At 40.6% G+C, this 23,931-nt stretch overlaps 1 long non-coding RNA gene across 1 annotated transcript in view; it reads right to left on the bottom strand.

Moving 5' to 3' along the window:
• The window catches only part of LOC128079272 (uncharacterized), a 33,795-nt gene extending 18,332 nt beyond the window's left edge, over positions 1-15,463 (bottom strand). Inside the window, exon 1 of the long non-coding RNA XR_008206066.1 lies at positions 15,292-15,463. This is a non-coding gene — a long non-coding RNA (uncharacterized LOC128079272). The remainder of the gene's footprint in view (positions 1-15,291) is intronic.
• Positions 15,464-23,931: the final 8,468 nt, after the last annotated feature.

Here is a 23,931-nt window from a genome sequence, read left to right as displayed (position 1 = left end):
TGGTGATAGCAATTGTCTGGTAAAGAGGACACTGCAAGACAGCAATGAATGCCCCTTACATCGAGAGCTCTGTGCCAACATGCACTCAGGCTTACACGATCAGCCAACCTGGACTGAAGTTAAATTGGGCCCAACTAACACTCGCCAGTCCTGCTGGATATCTTGCACAGAAACACAAACATGTTTAATGTTTTTGCTGTTAAAGCAATACAGTTTTGCTTGTTCATTTTAACAGAGTTGACAGCAGGATTGCAGAGCCCAGAACACCACCAAGAAGAATCAAACAAGGCAGCAGAGAGTCCTACAGAAAATTCAGTGTTTTATGTATTTTACATACTTAATTTGCTGTTTTAGGATCACTGGTTGAGAGATTCAGTCTTCATTTTTTACTGGTAGCACCTTAAGATAGTATCTAATGGAATTTGAAACCATTTTCATATATTATGCATGGACCTGCTTGAGAGCATGCAGAAGAGGGCCAATAAAATGGCCCCAGGGATGGAACACCTCCCTCCAAGGACAGGCTGAAAGAGATGGGGCTTTTCAGCCTGGAGAAGAGAAGGCTCCAAGAGACCTGAGAGCAGCCTTTCAGTATCTAAAGAGGGGGAGGGGGGGGCTGTAAGAAGGAAGGGGACAGACTCTTTAGCAAGGTACGTGTGATATGATAAAGAGAAATGGTTTCAAGCTTGAAGAGACGAGATTTAGGTTGAATATAAGGAAAAAGTCATCTGCAGTGAGGGTGATGAGGCACTGTCACAGGCTGCCCAAACAGGCGGTGGATACCCCATCCCTGGAGACTTTCAGAGTTAGACTAGACAGGACTCTGAGCACCTGATCTGGCTGTAGGCATCTCTCTTCATTGCCAAGCAGTTGGACCAGATGACCTTTAAGGGCCCCATCCAACTCAAAGGATTCTATGATCATCGTTAGTCATAATATTGTATTAATTACTCAACACAAGAAATTTCAGTGAACAATCCAGACATTCCAGCCTCAAAAAGATCCCTTTTGTTTTTCCTTTTTTAATCATTGTAATCTGAGACCTATACAATTTCTAGGTACAAATATTTCTAAACTGAAATCCTATTTGATCACAAGATTGCATTTTTACACAAGCGTAACACTGCAGAAGGGTTGATAGAGAATGACAAAAGGAGCAAATGTTGGGGGAAAATGCCTAAACTGATCAGTCTCACTTCTACCAGGCATTCTCAAATGCTTTAATTCCCACTCTAATTTGTCACAACTGCAAGAATAAACAGCCATGGCAAATCTGGACAAGACTAGTAAAGATTATTAATTGGTACTCATCTGCAGGAAGACAAAGTGCATTTCCTTGCATAAGAGATAAAATGTTACTATCCTGCATTGACAAAGGAAAACGGCTGAAAGGTTCTAATTTACTAGAAGTTAAAAATGCTGTATTTTGCTAGAAAAATTTAGTTACTGATTCTGCCTCCAGCCTCAGTGACAGTGGCTGAAAGCTTTCCTGTTCTGATGGAGAAGAGGCAGTAATTTAAAAAATATATATATATCCTAACGTCCAGTCTTAAAGCCACATTGAGTGCTGCAGTCAAAAGACTGAAGAGCTGTTACGTACTGAACAACAAGGCTTTAAAGGTGGCATTTTTGACCTGATGCGTTTCCATCTGTTTCTTGTATTGAATAAGCATCCAATAAGTAGACTGAAGATAAAAAATATTTTAGTTTTAAAATAACCCTTTTAGCCTCTCATGGTTCCCTGTAAGTGTCATCCTTCTTAGAAATGAAGAAGAGGTAAATAGAATACATGCAATTCAGAGGGGAAAAAAAAGGACTTTATGCTCGTTAAATGCTAAATACCACATTTAAGCTTCCAGCAGACCTATTTTATCTGTACCTTACTGCAGTTTGCAATCACTTGAAAGCATGCAGAGAAAAGAGTCAAGGATGCCAAGGAGGTATCTTGACATTTGCTGCTCAGCTGCTCTGCAGCAGAAAGACGTCAGCTGAGAGCTGGCTTACTTTATTTTTTTTTTATAAAGCAAGCAAGCTGCCTTCTAGGGGTCAGCCACCTCACAGAACACCTGCAAAAGGATGCTTCCTCTTTTTTGAAAGAAGCACCCAACTTAGGGCAGCCTGCCTGGGGTTGAACATCTAACTGAGGTACACATAAGGTTAGGAGAAACCACTTTCAAACACAACACAGAAGGTATGGCTGAGGAAAGGAGAGGCCTGACCAGCAGCGCCCACAGGATCGGCACGATGGTTGTCCTGCTGGTGTGGCCTCTGGGATACAGCTGGGAATCCAGGCAGGAGACACTGAAGCTGCCTAGTGAGGGCTGCAGGGAGCTCTAGAACTGGTCCCAGCCAGCCGGCACTCAGTAGCAAACTGTCAGAGTGTGGTAAACTCAGTCTTTCTGGCTACATCATAAAATCCTTCCCAGAAGTACTAAAACTTTAATTGAATTGCTGTTTTCAGTCATTCGATTTTAAAGACCAACCTCTTTTCTGAGAATATCGGGTCTTTAACAACTCTAGTATATCAGAGCAGCATACTTTATGTAATTAAACCAATCTCACAGCAATTTCCAGTCTGAGTGCACAGTACAGCAGCCCCTGGGCTGTCCACACCTTACTCGATAACTGCTCTTCAGTTAGAACCGCGCTTCGTGTTGGTGGAAGAACATTTTGACTCAAAGAGAGAGGAAAAGGAGAAATGCATCTATCCCCAAACACCTGGCCCCTCTCCCATCCAAAGGATGCACAGCAAGTCCCATTTCCTCATTTGAGGTGCATGAACACGATTTACTAAACCCTACCCACACAAATGGCAACTGAATGCAAGCGAGGCAGCCCAGTACTTCTGCAACTGCTGCTCTGCATACTGGAATAAATCAAAACAGCTACCATGAGATTAATTGGAACTACACTGTTGTGTAAACAAGAGATCTGGTCTGTCTGACATAAACAGATTTCAGCTTATTTCCCCGGCACCTCAAATTCAGAAGGAGATCATTTAAATCAAATACTATGCTTTAAATCTTGTCTTTCTTGAAAGTAACTGTTATTTACTTCCCAATTTCTTTGCAGATAATGCAGCCCTTATTATTCAAACAAAATTACAAGGGTGAAAAACAAATGTTCTTCACGTAATTATATTTCAAATGCTTTACTTTCAGCTCATTAGATCTCTGGTATCTTCCTCCCATCCTGTATGCACACTCTCATTTTTGTTTCTCTTCAAAGGCTGCTGTTTATCCAGTAAGCCTTTCCAGACAGGGAACCACTCATGCTGTAGGTATTGTTATACATAGCACCCAGTAAGGTGCTGAAGTAGCTGGAATTGTTGACCATGAACTTAAAGCAGCACTTGCTGTTGTGTTGCTTACCCATATCCCCAAGAAAGGCCGATCACTATTATTATTTCTTTTCAACTTTTTGCCCTATAAAACACTGTCAGAGGCTTTTTTTTTTTTTACTGCCTACTTGGTCATTAACATCTTTAAGTTCAGCACTGCAACATGAAGAGACAGTTAGATTAGCATTAAGCAGACAGCAGGACTGCGGCAACCTGACATCAGTCACCACCCCATCGCAAGGTGCTATGAAAGCCAATGAGGCACCTGCAGTCCTTTGTGAAGCAAGGAAGCAGTGCTATACTCTCCAGCCCCACAGGCTGTCTGAGGCTCCCTTGCAAGACATGAAAACAGTGCCTGAAATATAACCACGGAAGTTTGAGTGCTAGATAATGAACTTCTTAGAAATAAATTTCCAGAAGAAAATAGCCAAACATTACCACAGACAGAAACCTGATAATCAAGCTAAAAGCATCCACACCTCTATTTTTATGCATTATTTGCTTTTATTTTTTTTTCCCCCACAGAGAATATTTATTTCATCCCAATTCTTCGTGGATATCTTTCAATACAGCACTCACAAAGAACATGAAGGCCTTCAGCACAGACACAGCATGATGAGTGCAGCCTTCCAGAACTGATTGACATCTGGCTCACACAGAGTACTGTAGAAGGCAATTGTTCAAACAGTACTGCAGATCCACAAATTAACTGAGTAAAGAATGTAGCTAAACACAAGTATTATGATTTTAAGGTGGTGATAACACGAACATTTAAGTGGCTGGTAAAACAAGGCAATTTCAAAGCACCCAAAGCCAGGGAAGTACATAAAGTTAAGCATTGGTTTGAAGAATATCAGAACAGTAGTTAATGGAGAAGCAAATCTGATGTGCGTCAGTACACTATGGATTCTGAAGGAATTGCACTGGCTGCTCTTTGAATATCTTACTGTCAATTTAAGTAAATAAACAGTCCAGCCAATAACATCACCTTCTCAAAGTGGCTAAGCACCATTACAAAGTGGATTAATTAGAGCCACTATTTTTCCCTCTCAATTGTTAATAAAACTCCTGAACTGAGAGGACAGACAGTAGTTTAAGTATGGCACATTTGTGCTTAAAATCCAAAAGCACAGATGGGGTATCTCCAAAATCAGAAGGGTTGTTTTGATTCTTGCTGAAGAATAGTGATGTTGAAAAGGATTTGCAGAGTCCCAGCTCTGCTGCACAAGTTTCATGACTAGAGGCAGCTCAGCATACCCATAACAGAGAATATCACTGATTTCCTTCCTTCAATATAAAGGACTGAGAATGTGAAAGACATGTGCTGAAACACCCTCTGAAAGATGATAAAAGCAGAAGGAAAAGCACTGGAAATCATTGTCTAGCACTGAATTATTTACTTTTTTTTTAAGCAGTGTGTACTCATGTGGTCAAGCTACTGTTCTCACACAACGGATACGTCAGTGTCATGATCAAAACAATAACAAATCCCTCAATGCCAGTGCAAAGTTCAGGACACTAGCCTCTAAAGCATATAGGAAAAGTTTGGAGAAGCATTTATTACTTTTAAAAAATGACATTTTATGTAATAGATTAAAAAAAAAAACATTTGCAAACAGGTCTGGGTGCTAGCCATGCAAAATGTTAGATTAATTTATGAAAGTTTAGATGATTAGAGGCTTTAATGTGCAGGGTATTACTAGAGGTGTGTTGATGCAACCATCAGAGAAGTGGAAGTATACTTAAGATCAGCATGAAGAGTGTTCAGAAAGATTATAACATTCCTGTAAAAGTAAAGAGCAGTGACTGCCTGCACTCAGCAGCCTGGCTTTCCTTTACTATCTGTATCCACATGCTGAAAGCTTATATCAAGTTTAAGACAAAGAAATTCAGCTCCTTTAGAAGTATCTCAGCCAAACGTGCTTTACTTTAACCAAAAGAAGTACATGGGAAATAAAAACAATAGTAGCTCTATGTTTAGGATTCAGGATTTTTCTTTTACAAAGGGAAGAAGGGGAGAGGAGATGTGAGGTTAATGTTCCGCATGCTTTTGCAATTATTACAGGATGCACACAAAAAAGTCATTGCAGTTTTTGAGTGCAGCAGTTTGAGCTTAACCCAGCAGCAGGCAAACTGCTATAGCGCAAGGTACAAAAATGCTGAAAAAGATAACCAGGAAAAAGTATTGATCAGGATAATAAGAAATAACCATGAACCTTGAAAGTGATGATAAATAGATATTTTCAGTGAAAAATGTAATTTCTAACCATGTACAGAAGTACTTCGAGTCCAGATACAGAAAGGTAAACTACTGATAGTCACCTCAAAATGTCTTTGTTTTTAATCCAGCATTTACCCTTTAGTCTGTGGGGGGTGGTAATTTTTATCCAAAAAGAAGCCTCAGCTGGTTTCTTTCTCATCCTACATATTGCAGACCAGTCTGAAGGATTATTTTGCTTAAGTAAAATGGATTTTTAGATGCCTGATATTCATGCATCCAATCTGGCTTCCCTGCTTCCCATTAGACAGTCAACGTCCATAAGATGGATAAGCAAACACACACTGGTTCATTGCCAGTGGGCTTATCCTCCAATTGCATATGAATATAGGAAAGAGGAAACAAACAAAAGATACAGATGAGGTCTCCAAGTCACATACATACATACATACACCCCCAAAGGCAAAACACCAATGTCTGCAGTCACAGTGGTTAATTGTAACACGGGACTCCCTGCATCAATCTGTCATTTAAGATTTAAAAGAGAGACCAATTTCATTCTAAATAACTCTACTCTCCAGAATAATGACAAAGTGAATTTTATGGATATATATTAAAAAAAAAAAAGTCCTGAATGAAAAATAGATCTTACAACTTACGCGGGTCTCTAGGAGGAAGAACAACAACAGAGAAAAGCTAAGATGAATAATACTGTACTGGAGAAGGTGAGAGATCATGTTTGGGATTTTTACCTGTGCTTTTTTTATTTATTTGGATTCTTTTACATTTTTTATTCTGCCACACAGAAGTAGGAGAATACAGAGAATGAGATTTCTCAATACACTTACAGATCTATATTTTTTGAAATGTGGTTTCTAGGAATATTATTCCTTGTGTGATACATAAAGATAGCTCTTACTGTGACAGAAACACACGGTGCCTCAGAACTAAGAACAGACCCTCAGGGTCTGCGATATGGCAGGTGATAATGAAATGCTACTTCACTGCCAAAGCCTTAAAATTCAATGCCAAAACAAAAATATGGTGCCCAGCTTCTACGCAGAACCGTTTCTTCCCTCGCCTTTCATACTGCTACACTCCCTCCAAGGAGCAGGTAATTTAACCTAGAGATCACAACTTAGCCTGAAACTGACCTTCTGCTGTTTTATTTTTTCCAAGAACATTGTACCAAAATTATTACCAGGCCAGAACACTTGTGTACTGATGAGTCTTCCAGCCTCTGAATCAACTTTTGAGCAGCAGCAATGCTATCAAGGCAAAGCAAAGACGACAGACCAGTTTATTCATTACTCTCGTATCAACAAAGCCAGCATCCTCAACACTGTACTAATGGCTTCCGAAAGAAACTAAAACATATTGATTTCTCAGAGAGGAAAGATCCAGAGACAGCCACCTTCCGAGCAAGATTTTTAAGTAGAAAAATATTTCACTCACCACAAGGAGCTTCCAGAATGCGATCCCACTATTTTAGAGCCCTCTCAGCCATAAAATTCATCTCCTCCGAGCACTGCATGGGCCCAGCATTTATAGTAAACGTCACAGATCTGGGTTCATATAATGGAGGCTGCAAAGAACCCATTCTAGGATAGAAAATATCCCTTCTTAATGACTACAGCAATTCAAGCAGAAGAACATTACTGTGAATTTACAGTGACTTAATTCCCAATAAAACTGCAACAAAGTTGATTTTCCTTTACGCTCAAATCTTTTTATGGCAATCCTTTCAAATGAGGTAGTAATGTTTAAAGGCCCCTTATATTACTGGAGTAGCATAAAGAGCCTTTAGGGCATGAGAATCAGATGCCATACACACACAGGCAAATAAAAGCAAAATCCCCTCAAGTGTCTACATCTATTTTTATTATAAATACACATGAACAGATAACCACAGGGCTGAATAAGAACTGTGGTCACCATAGAGCTATCCCATTGGTTTGGTTTTACAAGGATTTTGGTGGTTTTTTTTTTATTTCTTTAAATCAGGAAAGAAGGTGAGGTGCCTGAAGGTTTTAGTATCTTATAGCATATCTCCATCTGTATGTGAGAAGTAAGAGCCAAACTGAAACAGCACCCAAGTTTCAGCAAAGCTGATGGAAAGGGGAGACATTCAGCAAAGAAAAATGCAGTATTTATAGATTTACCAGTCATTTATTTATTTAGTACATTAGATAACATGTAAAAATCCTACAAGTTGTGCTTTTATTTGAGAGCTAAGCATCATAACTGAAGTAGGGTTTCTTTAAAGTCTCTTGGGGAGGAGAATAACAAATATGTTTGCTTAAAGGATTAATCATAAAATCACTTGAATAAAGGATTGGATGGAACAATTCCACCCAGAAAACCGATCCAGATAGCAGCAGGTGGTTTTCAGAACCTTCCCCACATCCAAAGAGCACTTCAGCAAAGCCACATTTCTGAAGAGGCGAGCGTACCACCAACACTTGGCAGAAGACTGCCAGAAGGTTCAGAGAGAGACCTCTAATGGCCATGCCTTATTCCAAAGGGAAAACACTGGGGCAGACAATGCAGCCATTACATCACCAAACGTGTTAAGCCTGCAGAGACCAGAGCTGCTCCTCCTGCAAAAGCTAATTATGAAATACCACATATTTTATAACTAAGTTTACTCCCAAGAGATGTAAGCAGAGCAGTGCACGCAATTAGAACTGAAAGCTTCAAACCAGTGACACCTCCCATCTCATACTAATTTATGCCAGTTCAGGTCTGTTGCTTTGCAGTATGAAGTCAAACCCAGAGGGAGTCAAGGCATATTAGTTTTCTGACATGCTTCATCCTATCCACTGCTGTAAAGTAACTTATTCAGTTTTATCTGCAGTCCCTCATCTGCTTCAGTACTACCCAGCTCATTAAGAGACCAATACTTTTCTCATTTTCTCTATCTTCTTTTTCTCTAGTACATGTTCTGTTCTTTTTTTTCTTCTCTCCTTCCTCATGTCAATTGCACTTCTCCCCTCTGACTCACGTTGTGTGGTTTTTTGTTTTAAATAGGAATGCCTAAGACAGAGAAAGACCATAAGAAATGTGTTTTGATGAAGCCGCACATTCTACTCAGAGTAATGAGGGGAAAGCTACTGTAAACAAACAATTTGGTAATTTCTTATTAAAGTCAGAGGAAGTTTGCTAATGTAGCATGATATTGCCTGCCAGGAAACCCCGCAGTGAACTAACAGTCTCAGTGTCATTACAGAGTCATTATTAGGATACGCAGATGACAGCTACCTCATATTTAGTCGAGTGACTGGAACAGAGTTAAATCAGCATTCTTCCTAAGAAGCAAGTGAAGAAAGCACTGGCAATCTGCAATAGACTGTCTTCTTCTGAGTAGCAGTTTGTTTGTTTTTTCCTTTACTATTTCTCTTAAATTGAAGTCACATCTCCTTTGCTTTGCAACTCTGATGTCTTACATGGTCTTCATCTGAGACCAGGGCTCTCCTTGTCATCCAAAGCAAAAAAAAACCTGAAATCCATTTATACTGCAGATGACAATACAGCACTGATGTAAGCGAGCTGGAGCAGACAATGAATCACAAATGAAGTGATTGTACCATGCAGCTTGTAAGAAACAGAATGAGTCCCCATAATCTTATCCTGGTATCCTACAGCATCCCACATCAACTTGTCTTATGTACACATGCAGCACAAGCCCTATGCACATCACAGCCAGAGAGGGATGGGAGCAGAAACAACGAAACAACCTGCTCCTTTCCCCCAAAAGGAAATGGATTCAGGAGCTAGTATGACCTTATGCTCCATCACCCAGCGCAGTACTTCTCAACCGTGGCTGAAACACAATTAGCATTTGCTCCAGTAGCAATGACACCTTACACAGGTTTGAAGGCCACGTTCATCAGCATATGTTCCTCCCCTTAGGAAGTGCTTTGCCTCCCTGGGTTACTTCCTACATCACACAAACATCATTATTCTGTGGAACTTTGTGATACAAAGGAAAAAAAACACAGGCATGCACTGCATCACAGCACTTCAGCACTGCAGTGTGAACTCTTGCTTTCTTATCATACATGAAGAAATTATGTAAGTTTGGGGAGGCCCTGGCAGTGCTGCCCAGAGCCGTGGGTGCCCCATCCCTGGAGGTGCCCAAGGCCAAGTTGGGTGGACACTGGGCAGCCCGAGCTGGTGGAGGGCAGCCAGCCCATGGCAGGAGGGTAGAACTGGGTGATCTTTAAGGTCTCCTGCAACCTAAACCATTCCACAATTCTATGATTCTCTGGTTACACACATTTCCATACTCAAGTGTTTACAAAACTACATCACAGCAGAACTGCAGAATGAAGTGGCAGTTAGACAACACACCTTGGTGAGCAGTGGGACTGTTTCAGCTCACTTAAACGTGAATCACAGGATAACTGAGGTTGGAATGGACATCTGGGTCTCTGTGATCATCTCAAATAGAAGCTCTTCTATACCTTTTCTCACCTTAGAGAAACATTTAAAAAGCATAAAAAACATCCACAACCACACATTTATTCTGACATAATCCTCGTGGCTCCTGTTTCTAGAAATACAGAAGCAGATTTTGTTCACGCAGATGTTCATTAAAAAAAAGCAGCGTAATAAGTAATTTTATGTGTGCATCCTCTTCACAGTGACATCCTTAAACCTTTAAGCAAAACTTTCTTTCATACCTTCAACCACGCTATCTGATCATTCACAAAATAAAATAACAGAAGTCTCAGGGAGGAAAAAAAAAAAATAGAAGTTGCACAATCTAAGACAGAATCACATTTTTAGAAGCCCTTGCATAAAACATTAAATCTGCACACAGCACAGCATACAAGTGTTTATTTATCTTTTTGATGCACAAAGAAAGGCTGACAAGACAGTCCCACATCTACTTTTATCCCTCTATAAATATTACTTACAACAACTGACTCCTACTTAAATGCAGTTGGATCAAAAGGTGGAATGGTGCATTTCTGAGAAACATCTCACAGTCTTCTGCCCTCAGATATTCCCAGCCCTATAAATGAATGACTGATGTCAAACAGACTGAGTCTACTAATGCTCTGGGCAACTGTAATTACTAAATAATTAGGAGGAGAAACATCTGTTCCAGCACATTTCAATAGGCTGCATAAAGAAAACACTCCTACTTTCAGCAACATCCAGTAGATGAAAAGTATGTGTTCTGGACCACAGAATTAAAAAAGAATGGTTGTTGTTATTGAGATTTTGGTTTTATAAAGCAGTGTTAACACATCACTGAATCTCATCATTAGTCATTAGATACCACGTTTGCACTCTTCACTGAATACCTTCAAATACACTCAAATGTAATTCAAAGGATTAGTTTATCATTAATATAAAAACAGTCTTTTCAAATGCCAACAGGTATTTCTGTCTGCAAAGCACATTGTTTTGGTGCCCCTCACAGCAGTTTCTTGAGTGACTGCTTGGCTTTTGATGTTTGCTATGGACCTGCCTTCAGCTGCACTGCTCATCACAGCATTTCTGCTGTGACTTCAGATACACGCAGTAGGAACCCCACAATGCTGATTTTAAATGATAGGCTGTCTTTTCCAGCAGTTTTCTTCCATAGACAAAATCGAAATACCAAACCAACGAGCTGTATCACTGTCATTTAGACTGTGGAGGTATTGCTAAGTGATATTATGGCAATAATGAATGTGTACAGTGGAAAAATGCATATCAGTAACTGACTTAAAGATCAGCTGTAGCATTATTACTAATTAATGCTTATCTGTATGTAATTATATGATCATGCAGCATACTTGAGTGATAATACAAAAACAGATGATTTAAAGAAGAAAAAGCCAGGCCCATAACTGTGACTGAAGCATGTATGTGGGCTGTATTAAAGTGTCCAACAGGTGTAACAGCTGTTTCTAATTGGCTCCTGCATTTCACAAGTAGAGTTACAGAAGAATATATTTCACTTGAGCAACAGGTCCATTAGGAAAAGGCAAAGCTAGTTTTGTCTCAGCTTCGTAATTTGGTAGAACAAAAGGTGTTTCCTTAGTCCCTGCAACACTTATTTCACCGATGTTCTTTGACACCTCTGATCTTGAGCCTGCAGAAAGGTGCTTGCACTGACCTCAAGCAAAGCAACAAATCTGCCACCAGCAATAACACACCTTACAGTTGTCCTCTCCATGTGTTCAAAGCTGTGAGAAAGCACACAGCCAGTTTCTGACTCACCCATCATACCTGGCATGCAGAGAGGCTGGACACCTCCATAAGATCCCGAGCCCCATTTTGTAGTGAAAGGCTTCCCTATAACCCATACCTATACCCTATATCCATAACCTATAACTTCTGTGCAAAAGACTCCAAGCTATAAGAACTCTGCAGTATTGCTAATAAAGGCTAATATTGAGAAATGAAGCTACTTCTAACATGTGTTTTGTTTGCTAGGTTCCCTCCCCCTTCTTCTCCTGCACCCATCATCCATCTTAGGTCTAAAATAGTAGCAGCTGAGTACAGAGCACAAGATGTCCTTGTCTAAACATGGGAGGTGAGCGCAAATGAACTGCAGGACCATTTCACAGCTACGAGTTGCGAACACAAAAAACACCGCACAAAAAAAGAAATTCAATAAAAATTAGCTGCTCTCATCAGAATCAATCTGGGGCAAGTTTCTACCATAATTATAAAAAGGCACTAAGTGTAGTCAAGAACTGCACTGCATCATTCATAGTGGGACATCCAGACTGAAAAAATCACTAAAACAACACAATAACTACAATCAAGCACACAAATCATTCTCTGTTAACTATTACAAATGGAAAGAGTTTCAGACCAAGGGTGTTGCTGTATTGTACATAAGCACCCTGTAATTCCAGATGAAAGCTTAGGCTACATTTCTTTGAACCCCATCTCAATAATGGTAATGCCATCTCTTAATGGTAAAATGAGGCAGTAACAAGAGAAAAACAGTAGTGGAAATAAGGATAAGCAATATTTGGTGCCTGTAAGAGGAAAATAAGCAGTACTTTTGTTCCTAATCAAAAATCTTGTTAATGATTACAAAGTCACTATCAGCAATACTGTGACAAGGAGCCTTCCCAGCACAGGTAAGACACGTGAAACAAAGCTTCCTTGGGGCTGAGGATTCTTTAAAGGAGTCTTAACAAACAAAAATTGCTTTTAAGACAAAACGCGTAGCACAGCAGCCTGAGCTGCCTGGAAGATACTTGCACCTGAACTGGTAAGATCTGAAAGTTCTCATCTGTCAGACATCAGAGTCAACAGAGGCCCTCCTGTACTTTGCTGGAGAACTTCATCCATGTAGTGAATCCGGCTGGTAATGATTTGCGAGGCAAAGCAACATCCCACTAACTTGGGAGCACTGCAGCAAAAGCTGCTCATATTGACCCCAAACCAGTCACAGATGAATCCTAATTGCAAGCAAAGATTTCACTGTTTCATATAAAAATGGGTGAGGGAGAAGAATTAAGGCTGTCTTGAAATGGTTGATTTTTCCCTGAGAAAAAAAAGTTCTTTCTTCACACACATACAAAAGACAGACAAATCCCAAATGCACAAAACAAGCTGCCTTTTTCCAGCACAGACATAACTCTAGGGCTGCCTAGGTCTCACTATCTGATGACGTTCTTCCGCCTGCAGAGATAAACAGATTACCTTTCCCAAGTGACAAAATGCACAAGTTAATAGTTATTTGTATCCACGCCCCTTGAGACAATCTCAAGTAATCAAAAACAATCAGATAATTACAAAAGATCAGGCTAGGCAGATATGAAGTGTTGAAATTCAGCCTCCCTGGGAAAGCAAATGCCTGTTACCAGATGCATAAGAAACACTACTTTTTTATTGTGTAATAGTTGGGAATATGTCTGAAGATTTCCTTCTCAGTTCTATATTCTCTGTGGCCTTTGTCCCTCTCCTTGAATCCCATTCTCTCAGCTTATGTATACAGCTCCAGTGCCCTTAGTTCAGGCCCAGCACTAACTTGACCACGTCAGAAACTCCATCTTGCTTCCCATAATTTTTCCAGCAAGGAAGAACACATCAGAAAATGATCCTAGGACTGCAAACATGTTCTGACCTTTGGCAGCCCCAGCGTGTCCCTGAGAAGACTGGATCTTCCCTTTGGTTCTTCTCTCTGCTGGGTGCCCACTGTTGCAATGCCCAGTTCTGAAAAAAGCTTTTGTTACATTAGATTTCACCAAAGATTGCCCCACGTCTTTTTAGAAATAAAACCTTTACTTTGTGCCCCTTCCAGGGTGTGACTGCATCCATCATGGTGACCAGCAAGCCCAGCAAAAGCTCGTCAAGAACTGAGCACAGGAGTTCAAAATGCCTTTCAGGATCAAACTCACTATCAGCCATTTCTGAGGGTGGGGGCTTCTCAACTCTGATGAATCATCCCCAAAATGTGACCTGATCAGGGGTCTGGTAGGCAGTAAGAGTACTGTACCTCATCTCTTGGTCCATGCACACTATAGGTAAGCTCAAGAGAAACACTTGAAAGGTTATCTCACAGCTATTGGTGCAGATAAGTAAGAAAAGCAGGTAGGAGATGACCATTAAAAAATATCTTCCTCACTGCTCTATTAAGAGCTTAATTAGTAGAAACAGTTTATTCATTGCTTTTTATAGACGAAAACAAGTTCTCCAACACCAATAGAACGTCTACGTGGATTAAAGATAAACAAGCATCGAATGCTAGCTTCTCTCCTCTGCAAAAATCTTTGTAGGTCAGGCGGGTGGCAAATTCACAGAATACCTACTAAATAATGCATCTTCATTCAGTTAAGTATAATCACAGAATCATAGGGGATGGAAGGGACCTCCAGAGATCATCGAGTCCAATCCTTTCTAATCTAATCTAATCCTTTCAGAAACCCTCAGCATTTAAACAAAATTGTTTAATGAAAGTTAAACAATTTTCAAAGTAATTATCTGACAAGTCAAAGAATACAGAAGTAGCAATTTGGATGCTACTGCCCAGTCTACATGAATTATTTATTTAAATTTACCATTGAATAGGTGACAAACTATTATCTGGGTCAGCGCAAAACAATTTCTGGAAGCTGTGTGTATTGAACTGTCATGGTTTGCAAAGTTCAGCATGGTTCCCTTCCTGATGAAAAACTCATGTTTCTATAGCCACAAATAAAGACCATTTATTTGATATGAAATTAGCAAAAGCAATTCATTTCTTCACAAGTTCTACAAATCTTACGCTCGGCAGCAACTGGAAACCTCAGGCCAATACTGAAATTACAGGCCAAAACAGAGATCAGTGCCTGGGAACCCTAACTGGAAGGGAAAGAGAAGAGCAACCATCAACATACTGCTGCTAAAGTGGAGGGTCCACTGCTGAGATGGCACTGAAAGCTCCTGCATTGCAGCACCCTCTGGGGCTGTCCTCTCCTCCTAGCAAACAGCACGCTTTCTACTAGTAACACCTCCTAATCCCACCAGCAGTAACACTAGCAAGCGTAGGTACTGAAGGTACGATTGGAAAGGATATTTTCAAGGTTATTTCCAGATTTCATTTGCATCTCTTTTAGTCATTGCTTTCCAGGCATAGCCATGTCTCATAAAATCAGTTAAATCCACAGAGCTTAACAGAAAACATAGATTCTGCTCACAAAGAAGGGAAATTGGTTCTGACAGGATCTTAGCAACATCAGGTAAGGCATTCACAGGTAGGCAAAGAGTCATACACAGGAAAAACTGAACTCACCCAGATAGCAAAGGGGCTCTCTGGCTGTGCAGCACTCCTCAAGAAGCAAACCAGGTCCAAGAGCTGCTCTCCCTTCAGTGGCTGGCTTTTATATGTGCCCAGGGAGGTCCTACTCTGATTCCACCCCTTCTGATCACCTGGGGAGCACAGCTGCTGACAATTTGTCTGTGCTCCGTGGGCAGCCACAGCCCTTCACCAGGTGTGCAATCAGCAGTTCAAGCCAGGACCTAACAGTTCTCCTACACCAAGGAATCGTGTGTCTACAACATCAACAATCTTAAACACAATAACTTCTTCCCATAAATGCCTTAACCCTCCAATTTCAAAGCCAGGCAGAAATTTGTACAATTTCCCATTCAAGCAATCCAGTCGGCTTCAAAGATTATCATGATTATGAGGCAGCAGCAGAAGTGAATGGGGAAAATATATGCTTGTGGTGGAACAAATAAATAGTAGATAAGGGAACAAAGTAAGTTCTTCTCTTTTTCATGAGTTTTGTCACAAAAATGACATTTTGGAACACGAGATGCTTGCATGCTCTGGCCAGCCAAGTAGAAAAGGCTGATGAGAGGCTCACAGATCCGCACAGAGAAGGCTGCACAGCTGCATCACCTCACAATCACCCTTGTCCTTCCATGGCCAGGACATTGAGATCCTTGGGCCCCCCACTGCAGGGCACGTCAGCTGGGCAGAGGCACAGCCCACAGGAGACACTCTGGCTGCAGCTGAGCCCTGCCCTAGGAGGCAGAAGATGTTTTGTAGATTGCATGGGCAACCAGAATTGTGAACATACTGTGCTCTGCCTACATCCAGCTGAGAGACAGTTCCATCTGCGCATCCTTTTACAGTCTGTTTTTCTTCTGATGATGGAAAAAATTAAGTACTGTCAAGGACAGTAACATAAATTCTATAGATCTACCTGCCTGAAGTTTTACTTCACCTCCAGCCCACAGAAGAAATATTACTGTGGTCACAGAACTGCTTTTCTGCAGTTCTGGTCTATGACAGAGTTACTGGCAACACAAGTACTACTGAAGAGCGTTCGGTAACTCAACAGCACTTCTGATGTATCCCAGTCTGTTCTCCAGAGAAGGCAAAAAAACAGCTCAGAACTGCTCTCTTACTGGCATGCAACAAGTGCAATATCAGTGCTGTCAGCTGATGTCTGAATGAAATCCCTGTGGGGCATGGCACACTGCCACAAGGCTGCAAAGTGAGCGATGAAGAAGCTCATTTGGCTTTCTGCGCTCAGCTCTCAGGCAGACTGCTTCTATACAGTGTGATGCAGATGGTGTGAATGGCTAGACACAGATAAAAGCAAAAAAAAAAAATTGAGGATGTGAAAAAATATGCAGGAGAACCAAAAAATTAACAGAGGATCAGGAAGAAAGAGCTACTTGAACATTTCGGTACTAAAGAGAAGCATACATCAACTACTTCACAGGGAAAGGGGGAAATGCATAATACAGAAATCCAGTATTGTAAACATTTAACACATACTGGCCTGACATCCTTAGGAAATCATGTTGAAGAACGTATAAGGAAAACTTAAGAACTAATTCATCTGCTTATTTCAGAGCTTGCTAGTTTAAAAGTACATGAGATGCTTTCAGTACACCGCTACATTGTTTGAAATGACTCTGCTCTATCAGAAGTCCTTTGCCTTTCTGCCACATGTAATCAGGATTTGTGAGCTTTTTAGTTGGAAGCCAGACTGGGAGTCTTCTGTGGTTACACAGGATATTGAGGGATGCCCTTGTCCTCAATGATCTTCTATCAGCAGACTCATAAAAAGGAGTTTCTGACATGCTGATCCTCATAAGTATCAGGAAACCTAGAGGGTACCTTAGGCCTCCCCACCAAACCATGATTTTCCATTAACTCCCAATTTTTTTTTTCCTGCTTCTCCCTGCATCTCACAGTAGGCAGTAGGAACAGGCCTTCAGTCCTACTAAATCTGCCTGGTGGTGGAAAGCCAAGTTAAAAACCTACTCAGTAACTTCGAATTCCTCTTGCCAAGTAAGCTGCTGCTCAGAAGGGATGGAAATTGTAATGTGAGCTTGTCTGAAGTGCAACCAGTACCTCACATTGCTGTGAATAAAATTATTTATATACACATTATAGGCTTGATCCTTTATTTTATTTTAAGGTAATGTGGAACAGTATGCAAACAAACTCTAGACACGCTACTTTGCCCTCTGGATTTTAATAAGACTGAAAATCTAAATCAAAGTGCGAGAACAGAGCCATAAAAATAATACAGCTACTATTCTCTTTAAAATTATTTTATAGCAATTTGCCAGGCACTGATCTTCAACGAATGATATTGTTGAAAATACACCTATTACAAGTTTGGTAACAGCTTCTCACCTCCTATCCACAGAACTTAAGATATTCCCCAGTTATTGCTGCTCTTCTCAATGTATGCTTCAAGCAGAATGAAAGAAAAGCAGTTTTCAGTTGTGAAGAGATGGTGGAGAGGCCGTGCTTTGCTGCAAAATGTTATTGCTTAGCACTACTGTCTAAGCAAAGTAATTTTGGTTTTTAAAAACTGTAAATCCACATAAAATTCACTGAGCATTCAAGCTGCCAGGTGATGACAGTGCACAGATGAGCTGTGATGCTTCATTGTTAACAGATACGCTCTCAGTGTTAATGAGAGTACTTCAGACATTAAGATCTGTTTACTACTAAGGAGCATAATCTCCCCAACTTTGCAGTGTTCTTGCCATTTACAGCATTTCAGATCATCAAAATACTACAATTTCTGAAAGGTCAGAGCAGGAACAACAAAGCTCAGGTGCTCTGAATATAACTGTCCTCACAAAGGAAATAAATCACAAGCAGTTATTGCACATCTCTATTGCATGATCCACTGAGATAAATGCTGAGGTTTTAGATAGAGTCAGCCATCTATCTCAGGGATGGCCACGAGCTCATTAGTCACAGAAATCCTGACAGTTTCTCTGTGAATAGCATAGCAACTAATGCAATACAATACACATAGAGAAGAACATTCCAAGCCAATTAACTATCTTTGGTAACATAACTACTCATTCTAAATCAAGACAAGGTTGTCAATCCCCTTGGATGAAGGTTAATCCACTCAAAACCATTGAATTCATATGCATGCACTGTCAAGGATCTGTTTTATGGCTTTTCACTCCAGTAACCTGAAGCACTGCCAGCTGAACAGGGAACAGCATGATACTTCATACTGTAGTTGCGGAAAAGCAAGAAAGGATTTGTACCATTATCTGTGGTTTTCATGCGATGTTACCATGGTCTTTTTAGCTATGTGAGAATAAGAGCATTAGGAATTGGTTAGCAAGTCATAGCAGAATAAAGCTATAACAACATGAAAAAACATAGAGAAACTGGTACCCTATTTTGTTTGGCTCTCCCCATCACCCAGTAAATAACAAGTGGATAAAAGGTGGCCAAGCTGAGCCTTAGCATTCCCTAATGTTGGAAATGAGTGAATGCTGAATCCCTCCCTGCACTCCCTTGCTAACAAGCTGAAAGCTAATTTTGTTCTGTACTAAGTGACAAGTTATCTAACTAAAAGATATCAAGTTTTCCAGTGAACAACCCTGCACTACAGAAAAATCAAAGCCCAATTCCGCTGTTCATCTTTCTGGAAATTGCACTGAAAAAAAATGGCAGAAGTCACGTGTGTCAATAAGAGTAGACAGACTGCTTTGCGAATACAACGAATCAATAATGGTTTTACGCCATCAGCAGATCTGCCCTGTCCCTCCATGATAAGAACCCATCGCGTCTGACAGGCAGCAAGCTACCTGCCAGGCAGCTTGTGAGAGTGCTGTACAACTGTCCTAGCTCAAAACTCTACAGAAAGCCACCGATAAACAGAAGATAAATGCTAATTGAAGACTGTTCCCTCCCCAGTCAAAGAGAATTGCTCTAAGGCTTGTTAATAGGGGCCAAGTGCATTTAGCAACCCGCAAGCATTTGCTGCTGAAAACAGCTGGATTTGAAATGTTAAGCCTCAGCTTTGATTAACTATCCAGCAATCTTTGATGGCAGCTTTAAGACATAGAATGGATTTATCTTAACAAAGAAAGCAAAACGTTTTCTCTCATTAACTTCTTTCAAAAGTTAATGGGGGAGGCAGCAAATACACAGATCAGATTAACAGAGAATGAGACACTGACATTTTTCTTTTCTGCAGCGGGAGTAAACAGTGTAAGCCTGAGATGAATAGTCCTACTTCAGTGTTACCAGAGGTATTTTTAGTGCCCAAAATAAAACTCACAGCAGTGGAACATTTAGCTTTTACGGTGCATTACCAAAGGAAAAGCCACAGGTGGTGGCTGATTAGCTTATCTTACATCTAATGAAATTCACAAGATCCTCCCTGTGTAAAATGGCTGCACTGATTACATGAACAATCCCTGGAAGCATCCGCAGGGACGCAAAATGAACAAAGTAATGGATTCACAGCTCTGTGCCCTGCAAAATTGGTATGTGCCATTCCCAACAATCTAGTAAATCAGGTTTAAAATAGTCTTTAAGGAAGACTGCAGCGAATTTGAAGTTCAATGAGTTAATCCACCAAAATTTGCTTTCCAAACAGCATTTTAAGGGATTATAAAATCATCAAACTCAGGTTATTACAAACATGCAATTAAGTCACATGCTTTTTGCTGAGGAAAGTAATGGAGGCTTTTTTTTTTTTTTTTTACAAAGACCTGCATAGGCTTCTCTCACTTCAAAGTTAAGGTTCTTAAATTCACACAGAAAGACATCATCACTCATAAACTCCCTTTGTGCTGCCCCATCTCACAGCCCAAGGACTTCGAGTTTCCTCACTGGGATCTGGTGAGCACAGGGGCCTCAAGCAGAGCGGATGGAGGACAGGCGTTGCACTCAGGTGCAGAATATGGAACTACAGCTGGACTCCAATGCTTGATGCACAGCCCATGGGAAAGAAAAGATACCATACAGGAGCAGGCATGTTGCACCCTGTTTTCTTTTTGCAGTAGCTTTTCTAATCCTGGTAAATAATTCCTGTTAAGAAGTTAGGAGGGTTTCAACCTTTAAGAGATTGACATTGGTTTCAAAGCACTCCCTCAGGCACTTTTCCCATATGCACAGTTTCTCAATGCAAAATTTCACTGGCTTGCCTTCACCACTCTGCCAGTTGTGTGCTCGTGGCACAGTCATAACACAATCGTGTTCATTTGAAAGGATAAATGCAACAAAAAAAACATTCATAATCTAAAGCAGTAGCTCAGCTGGGACAAAGACCATCTGTAAGTACTGTGCTAATGTCTGCTCCACAGTCATATAGACCAAATCTTAAAGAATTGGTGGTCTCTCCACACGCAGTCCTGTTGAATGACCAAGCATGTTGAGTGCATTGCTGGGCATTAAACACAACACTGAAAGTCCCATGGAGCTTCCCCACCATTCAGCGGCGTTTCTCTTGTAGATTAAGGGAGCATCCACACAAACTGGACTCCCAGGCCGGGTAGGAAACAATGCCAAAATACAAATATAAGTGTAGAGAAATACCATTCTCACTACCTGAAACAAGAGGCAACCAGCTGCAACTATTCAGTGATAATAAGACAACATGCCTTGCTGACAGAGCATTATGGATAACCTTATTAGCTACAAAAATTTCACTCTAATACCTCCAAATGTACCCTGAAGTAAACCCCAGGATAACCATACAACAACAAGACAGGGACAATAGCAGCAAGCTTTTCACCCAGTAGGAAAGGACACAGAGACCATAGCCAGGTGTTGGTAAGAATGAAGAGAGTCCTGACTGTGACATGGTCACATCAAGAAATGAGATTTCTGAATGGCACAGAAAACACGTCATGGGAAGAAACATGCTATCCAAACAGCCTTAATCTCCCTTTACTTTAACCCGCATGCAGCCTTCTGAATTGGCATTTATGCATGCCTTAATGTTTGAGAATTTTAACCTTCTCTTCTGAAAAAGGCAAATGGGGATAAAGTCTTCAGCAGACCAAACCCTCTCCTTATTCCCATGGCTCCACACCAACTCTTCCAATCAATTGTGTTCCGCACCACTATTAAATGTTCAGGATCACACTGTGCCAAACCAATCATCTGCAGTACTGAAGCTAATATAAAATTACCAGTGAGATTTTAAATAGCATATCTACCAACACCATCTTAGTTTTACAGGGTGCACATGAAGGCATTATAAAAATCTCTCTGCCCTTGGGAAGAGTGCAACTTGCTTCAACTTTATGGCATCGTGGATTTACTTAATCTTTCCTAAGAACGTTGGAATGATTCTATAAATTTCGTTTCTTATCTTGCAAATTAAGTCAGAGCTGCAAGTATGGCTCTAGAGGCTGATTCTCCCTACGTCTGCAGTCTGTTTAATTATGCTCAAGAAAAAGCAGCAGCAGCAGCTGAGGACAGGCAGCTGCTGCTCTGCCAGGGCAATGCTCACCTTCATTGGAAACAGGCATAAATGTGCCGCAGAGGCAAGGTCACTGAGGATCTGACTGCTGCTGAAAAAGCCCCAAAAATCCACTAGAGAAGGCACAGCCTTCATAGAGACTTCATAGAGACTCCAGTCTCTATGTATTTCTAAGTCTTGGGATAACTCCAGAAGAAAAGTCAAACGCTGCTATGTATCCTTCAATGATTCATCTGACATTTTGGAGCTTGGGGAAAAAAAAAAAACCAACAACACATGACCTGAACAGAAGCTGCAATCAGCTTGACATTGTGCCACCAGCCCTAAGCGTGATTGATACTACATTGGCTCCATTAGATGCAGTCCCTATAAGAGAGTTATCAGCACCTTAAGAACAAAACCTCTTTTCTGATTGCTGTTTTCAAAGTCACCTTCATAGTATGCCAAAAGTTTAATTGAAGAAAATTTCTGTTGGAGGTTATCTGCCCCAGTAGGGTTCTGAATCTTCAGCCTGAACTGTACTTTGTCCCCATTGCCATGGTACATTGACTTTTCCACTGTCCACGTTTATCTCCCAAGCAATTCATGTTCTGACAAGTCACCCTTTGAGATTAACAGTGCTTACATAATTTTCTCTTTCTGCTCTTTGATTTTTTTTTTTTATTTTTTTTTTGCTGCTTTTGTCAATTGAAAAGCTTTCAAAAAGTCACTTTCTAGACTAATTTCTCCATTATTCAGCTTTTAAAAATGGCTCCTTAATGGCTTGCTATGGTTTTTCATGGTACAGAGCTGTTTAGTTGGCATCTTAAACAGATGCAGAGACTGAATTAGACTTAGTCCCTCTGAGATCAGGACTGGGATGTCTTTCCAATCTTCTCAGTTCTTCCTGTACTGCTGACCTGTTTTTCAAGAGTGTAACTACTAAATTAATAGGCAAAGTGGGATAAGCAATTATAAGGAGTCATACTAGAGCACATAGATGCTTACTTGATAAAAACTTGCGTGATATAAGGGAAACTTCCAGGCAAAAAGAGAGAGCTGCATCACAGTGAAGAGGCTTATAGAACTAGCAGTTGAGAAGCCGAGCAAGTATGGCAGATCAGAGGTCTGATTTGTGCAGACACTATTTTACTTTATCTGTCAAGAAAGAGAATGCACACTGTTTTCAGACTGTCTGCATTTAGCAGCATTTGTCATTAACTGCACTAGAACAGATCTGCTCGGAGATACCTTCAACTGCACCATCAAACACTATTGATAAGAACTGCTTCATTCCAACAGTACTTGTTTAAGCATCGTTCATATGACCAACTGTCTTATTTAAAGCCAAATTCATTCCCTGAAAAATCTTTTTCCGGTGCTTAAAAAATGATAGTCATTTTCATATACATAGTACAGGCTTATTAAGTCACTGATACGTGCACATTTCACTGCCAGCTTTCCAAAAATCTTCCTGACACTGCCTGACAATAGCAGCCAGGCTCTGACCCCATCTCCCCAACACACACAGTGATGTTTGCTACCCAGGAAACATGTGCACCATTACTCAGCATCTGTGGCAAGTCACCCACCACTGCAGACAAGCACAGGGACTACCAAATCCTGTGCATGGTAGGACAAACAAAGAGAAGCAAAATTAGTTTCAAGTGGAGAGAGACCAACCTCAAGGACATTTTGACCTTAACACACAGAATTAGATACTTGCAAGTCCCCCATACCAAACTTACAGTCAAAAGCTGAAGCACTCTCACTGATGGTTGCTTTTTGCTTGATAATCTATTCGGTTTTTAGCTACATTCTAGTGACTGGATGTTGTGTTGAGGGACATGGTTTAGTGGGAGCTATTGGGAAGAGGTGAACGGTTGGACTGGATGATCTTTTAGGTCTTTTCCAACATTGGTGATTCTATGATCCTATGATTCTATGACTATTATGAAAACACAGTACCTGTTACCGTACTCCTCAGGTGTGGAGATTCATCAGAATCCCAACAAAAGCAGATGGCCTTCTTCATCTGTTCTGCCTCTCTAGTTGCTTGGCCTCAATAAAGACAATCGCCTGTGATTTTGTTTGTGTGGCAACAGCTGCCAAATCACAAACTGAGGGGACTCCCCATTATACCTTTATAAAAATAATAACACCAGAAATCAACATCTGACATTGTTTTTTGGCTCAAGTTCTTCTCAAGGTACAGACAATACTCTGTAAGC

The sequence above is a fragment of the Tympanuchus pallidicinctus genome, unplaced genomic scaffold (assembly GCF_026119805.1).
Source record: "Tympanuchus pallidicinctus isolate F22 unplaced genomic scaffold, pur_lepc_1.0 scaffold1, whole genome shotgun sequence".
Lineage (NCBI taxonomy): Eukaryota > Metazoa > Chordata > Aves > Galliformes > Phasianidae > Tympanuchus > Tympanuchus pallidicinctus.
The sequence above is the reverse complement of the archived record's forward strand: the minus strand, read 5'-3'. Positions and strand labels throughout refer to the sequence as shown.